At 45.8% G+C, this 5,508-nt stretch overlaps 1 pseudogene; it reads right to left on the reverse strand.

The window, feature by feature from the left end:
• Positions 1 to 1,162: 1,162 nt before the first annotated feature.
• On the reverse strand, positions 1,163 to 3,214 carry LOC132418747 (adenosylhomocysteinase pseudogene; annotated as a pseudogene).
• Between the last annotated feature and the right edge of the window lie 2,294 nt (positions 3,215 to 5,508).

Raw genomic sequence — 5,508 nt, forward strand, 5'->3', positions numbered from 1 at the left:
CAACACTTTCAGATAATAACTAGAGTTATGACTGATAACATTTTACCAGGACATATCAGATTTTTAGGAACTCCATATAACCTCTAGAATATCTATATTAGTAACATTTACCATACAATATAACCTAAGGTTTATTACTTATTTGATAATACTTCCCATGTAACTTAACCTACCAAATGAACCTAATTAGTTTAATATCTCTCATTAGGATGTTTCAGGGGCCCTCTGAAGCATCCCAAAGTTAGCTAGAGGTCAAAAGAACTTCATTAGAATTTGATTTAGGAAGTTTTGTCAAAAAATATCAAAAGAGTTTAGAACACTCAATCAGATAGGATCATAGGTCACTGTGAAACAACAGTTATTCACTTAGCCAAAGTAACAATAAAAGACTTCAAAGGCAAATATAGAACAGATCACTTAAAAGGTAAAGAAACTCAAAATCTGTTTTCAAAGGCAGTTCAACATCTTAAGAAAACTTGTCCTCTTAACAGAGAGAAAAGCCAAATTCAAGTTTTGTACCAGCTTACCTTTAAAATTCACTTACTTGGGACTTCCCTGGTGGCACAGTGGTTAAGAATCTGCCTGCCAATGCAGAGGACACAGGTTTGAGCCCTGGTCTGGGAAGATCCCACATGCTGCACAGCAACTAAGCCCGTGCACCACAGCTACTAAGCCTGTGCTTTAGGGTCTGCGAGCCACAACTACTGAGCCCACGTGCCACAACTACTGAAGCCTATGTGTCCTAGGGCCTGTGCTCCTCAACAAGAGAAGCCACCGCACTGAGAAGCCTGCGCACTGCAACAAAGAGTAGCCCCCGCTCACCGCAACTAGAGAAAGCCCACGTGCAGCAACGAAGACCCAACGCAGCCAAAAAAGAAAAACAGTTCATTTACTCAATCAAATTTATTTTAAACTCAGTCAGTCCTGACCATGCACAAAGCTCTTCTCAGGATCCACTTTCCACAAACCTTTTCATCACTTTCTGTATCCATCACTTTATTTTTCCATTCAGAAACAGCCAGCCCTAAGTCAAACCTACTTCCTTTTCCCTTAATAAAATGCAACTCCATTCCTCATACCTTCTTTACTGAAAACATACATCCTACTTTCCTATTGTATACTGAAATGTTGTCATTATTTCTATTAACTTTTTTTTTAGGCACCAAAATTTTTATTAACCCACCTTCTTGCTCTCTTTTAACATTATAAACCAAATTAATCTCTTTTTGACCCAGAGTTGTGATGGGAACATCAAGTTACAATGCACTTTTATGTTTCTCTGGCCCCTCTCAACCTCTGGCTGTCACTTCTCTCGTCCTTTCTTGGCTATCCCTTGACAATATATTCCAACCCCTGTAAAATAAGGACTAAAAGTACCAACCTCATTGTTCTGAGGTTTAAGAGAATGTCAAGCACTAAGCCGGGCTCTCAGGAGCATTTAAACTCCAACAGTTCCTCCACACCCTTTGACATAGCTCCTTCTCATCTTTCATGGGCTGAGGAACCAATGAACCTGTAAACCAAGAACATGGGTATAAAGTCCATAGGCCAAGTGAGGGCCTGGATGGTAAAGTGCATGGGCTTTGTGAACATCACTGCCAACTTCCAGCCTAAGGAAGGACTGACTGAGTGAGCAGTTCCAAAACCCCTGAGCTCATGGTTCCCTGTGGGTAACTCCCATGTATCTCTATCATGACCAGGGCTTGAGGAGGGACTTCTCAATTCCCCCTGCCACACTTGGAACAGTATGAGGGATGCAGCAGAGGCCAAAGACTGACTAGCCCCAGGGAGTTGACGGGGAACATTATCAAACCAGTCTCAAAGGTGGTGCCATTTGCTCTTGGGGAGGAGAGGTGGGACCCAGGCAAGGACAGCAGCTGGAAGGCAAAGGGCGGGCCTGGTTCTCAATAGCGGTAGTGATCAGGTTTGAAGGGGCCATCGCAGGACATGCCCAAGTACTGGGCCTGCTTCTCAGTCAGCTTGGTCAGCTTCACATTCAGCTTTCCCAGGTGGGCTTCAGCCACTGCTTCATCCAGCTTCTTGGGCAGGAAGTGGACCCCAATGGGATACTTGTCTGGGTGGGTCCACAGCTCAATCTGCACCAGCACCTGGTTGGTGAAAGAGTTGCTCATCACGAAGCTGGGGTGGCCCATGGCGCAGCCCAGGTTGACCACCCGGCCCTCAGCCAGAATGATGGTGCGGCACCCATTCTTCAACAAGTAGCGGTCCACCTGGGGCTTGATGTTCACCTCCACAGTGTTCTCGTTCAGCCACTTGACGTCCATCTCCATGTCAAAGTGTCCGATGTTACACACAATGGCGTCATCTTTCATCTGTTCAAAGTGCCGGCCGAGGATGATGTCGATACAGCCCGTGGTGGTGACAAAGATGTTGCCCTCCTGACAGGCCTCATCCATGATGGTCACCTCATAGCCCTCCATGGCAGCCTGAAGTGCGTTGATGGGGTCGATCTCCGTGATGATGACGCAGGCCCCGAAGCCCCTCAGGGCCTGGGCACAGCCCTTGCCCACGTCGCCGTAGCCCACTACCACTGCCACCTTGCCCGCAATCATCATGTCTGTGGCCTGCTGGATGCCATCTATGAGGGACTCCCGTCAGCCATAGAGGTTGTCAAACTTGCTCTTGGTGACGAGTCATTGACGTTGATGGCAGGCACCTTCAGGATCCCGTTGGCCATCATCTTGTACAGGTTGTGGACCCCCGTTGTGGTCTCTTCAGAGATGCCTCGGATGCCTGACAGGAGCTGTGGGTACTTGGTGTGGATGAGGTTGGTGAGGTCACCACCATCGTCCAGAATCATGTTGAGGGGCCCGTCCTTGAAGTACAGCGTCTGCTCAATGCACCACAGATATTCCTCGTCCGTTTCGCCCTTCCAGGCGTACACTGGAATGCCAGCCTTGACAATGGCAGCTGCTGCATGGTCCTGGGTGGAGAAGATATTGCAGCTGGACCACTGCACCTCAGCGCCCAGGGCAGCGAGGGTCTCAGTGAGGACAGCTGTCTCCACGGTCATGTGCAGGCAGCCGGCAATGCGGGCACCCTTCGGTGGTTTGGAGGCCGAGTACATCTCCCTCATGCGCATCAGGCCCAGCATCTCATTCTCTGCGAGGTCCAGGGCCTTGTGTCCCCAGGCGGCCAGGCTGATGTCAGCGACTTTGTAAGGCAGCTTGTCCGACATGCCGGTGGCGGTTCCGCACGGAGTGATGGACACAGGCAAAGGGTCCCGAGCCGCGGGCTGGGGACAGGCGCGGGGCTGGCAGCGCCGGGGAGGGCTATTTCTGTTATCTTTAATTACATGTTTAAATTAGAATCCTCTGCTCTTAAAACCTTAATTTCTTGTGAAAACTAAGAAGCAAGCAATTATGAACTGTCTTTTACATTAGCATTCTGTAGATTGGTGAACATAAATACCAGTGATAATTTCTTTTTTTTTTTTTTTTTTGGCTGTGTTGGGTCTTCATTGCTGACCAGTGATAATTTCTCAAAACATTTGCTTTCTTATAGAGAACATCTCAGGGTTGCACCAAACATATTCATTAATAGTCCTAAATACATTTAGTTTCTCTGTTTAGTAACTGATGTCTCAGTATCTTACTTTATTTGGGAAATACCCAGCTATTCAACAAATTCCCATCATTTAACTTAATTTAACTCAACTCTAAAATTTCACATTACCAAATATCTGGAGAGATCATCCCCAAGTAGACATTCCTAAAAGTTCACCCAAAACTCTTTTCTCATTTGCATTTTCTTTCCTTAAAAGTTTCTTCACATCGAGTTACTTTCCTTGCTGACAAATTTGTAACAGATATAACAAGATTTTATTTAGCTTATATTAAACCTAGGCACAATAAAGGTATTACACTTAATGTTGGTGACTCTAAAGACATGTTTATATTAATTAGATCAACAAACTTAAACATTAATACCAGGTATTAATTTAATACTGAATATTTCCCAGTTCACGTGAACCTGAAATTCATTTAGCTTAATCTCTCTCGTATTTAGAATTGTTTGATTTGTAAGTGCTTACTTTTCTTTAAGCCAATTAAATAGAGCTCATTTACAAATTAACCTATTATCCAAAGACAAAGACACATACTGAGACATATATATATATATATAGACAGACACAACGAGACATGTCGCTTCATTTTCTAAACTTAGTCATGAATCAGATATCACAATATAAAATTCACTAGTTTATAAATAACAGTTGGAATAAGTAAAATTTTTAAAGGCTTCTTCCCATTTGTCCCTCAGTCTCAGGAATTAGAGGTAGTCTAGAGAAGTGTTCCTGCGATCCCTGGTCTTGAAGGCACAGGGAGAGAAAATCAAGTTCTCCTAGTAGGACTTGTTCCCGCAGGGTCAGAATTCTGAAAAGACGTTTGATCAAGCTTGCTTTTACTAACTGTATATGCAAAGAGAACCAGTTTTGGAACCAGTTTTCAAGAGTTTTACCTAAACCAGCTTTCTCTGGAGTCTAAACAATATGGTGGCCACACAATGTTATCCCATTTCACAAGGCAGAATGGCCATCACAAATCATAACACAGAACACAAAGTATAAAACACACACAGGCCTGGCTGTACTAATCAGACACTCCCTTAAATACAAGATTGCAGTCTCTCAGAAAAGCTCCTACAGAGACACAGAACTTCAGATCCGAGTACTAACAGAGTAATGGGAAATATCTCAGGTCTTCAAAGATTTCAATGGTAGGAAAGGAGGCCAGGAAAGGGGGAACAAAAGGGGTGGCCTTACGGACGTCTCCTGCCAACTGCAGGCACCCAGGCATTACGGGACTTTTCCCTGTGCTTCCAGGAAGAGAGGACAGGAACTCAGCCCTAGCAGAAACCAGAGACCAGAACCAGAATTTGAGTTCTCTGCCCACCGTAGGTGATCAGGCTCCGACCCTCAGATCAGGCTGAGGCCCTTAAGCCAGACTCCTGCGTCCAGGACGGGGACAGAAGAAAAAAGAGTAGGATAGGAGGGGTTGAAAAGAGGAAAGAGAGAGAAAAGGGGAAAGACGTCAATAACGTCTCTTGTTCCTTACCCGGTCAGGGCACTCTGGCCAGTCATCCGCATCAGGAGGAGACCAGGAAAAAAAGGGTCCCAGTTGCAGCTGCTGGGTCTGGTCCATCACTGGGCGAGCCAGTTCCCGAGTACCCCAAGTGGTGAGAATGTCAGTCGTAGTGAAGAAGAGGCCCCACCAGAGTCGCCATTTGTTGCAGGAGGGGGGACCCCTTCCAGGGCCGAGAGTGGGCTCTTGTCTAACGCTTGGAAATGAATTGCCCAAGGAGACACACGTGCTGACAAAGCAAGAGAATTTATTGGGAAGGGGCAGCTGTGTGGAGAGCAGCAGGGTAAGGGAACCCAGGAGGACTGCTGTGCCACATGTCTCGCAGTGTTGAGTTTTATGATGATGGGGTTAGTTTCCAGGTTGTCTCTGGCCAATCACTCTTCCTGAATTCAGACCAGACTGA

The sequence above is a fragment of the Delphinus delphis genome, chromosome X (assembly GCF_949987515.2).
Source record: "Delphinus delphis chromosome X, mDelDel1.2, whole genome shotgun sequence".
NCBI classification, from domain to species: domain Eukaryota; kingdom Metazoa; phylum Chordata; class Mammalia; order Artiodactyla; family Delphinidae; genus Delphinus; species Delphinus delphis.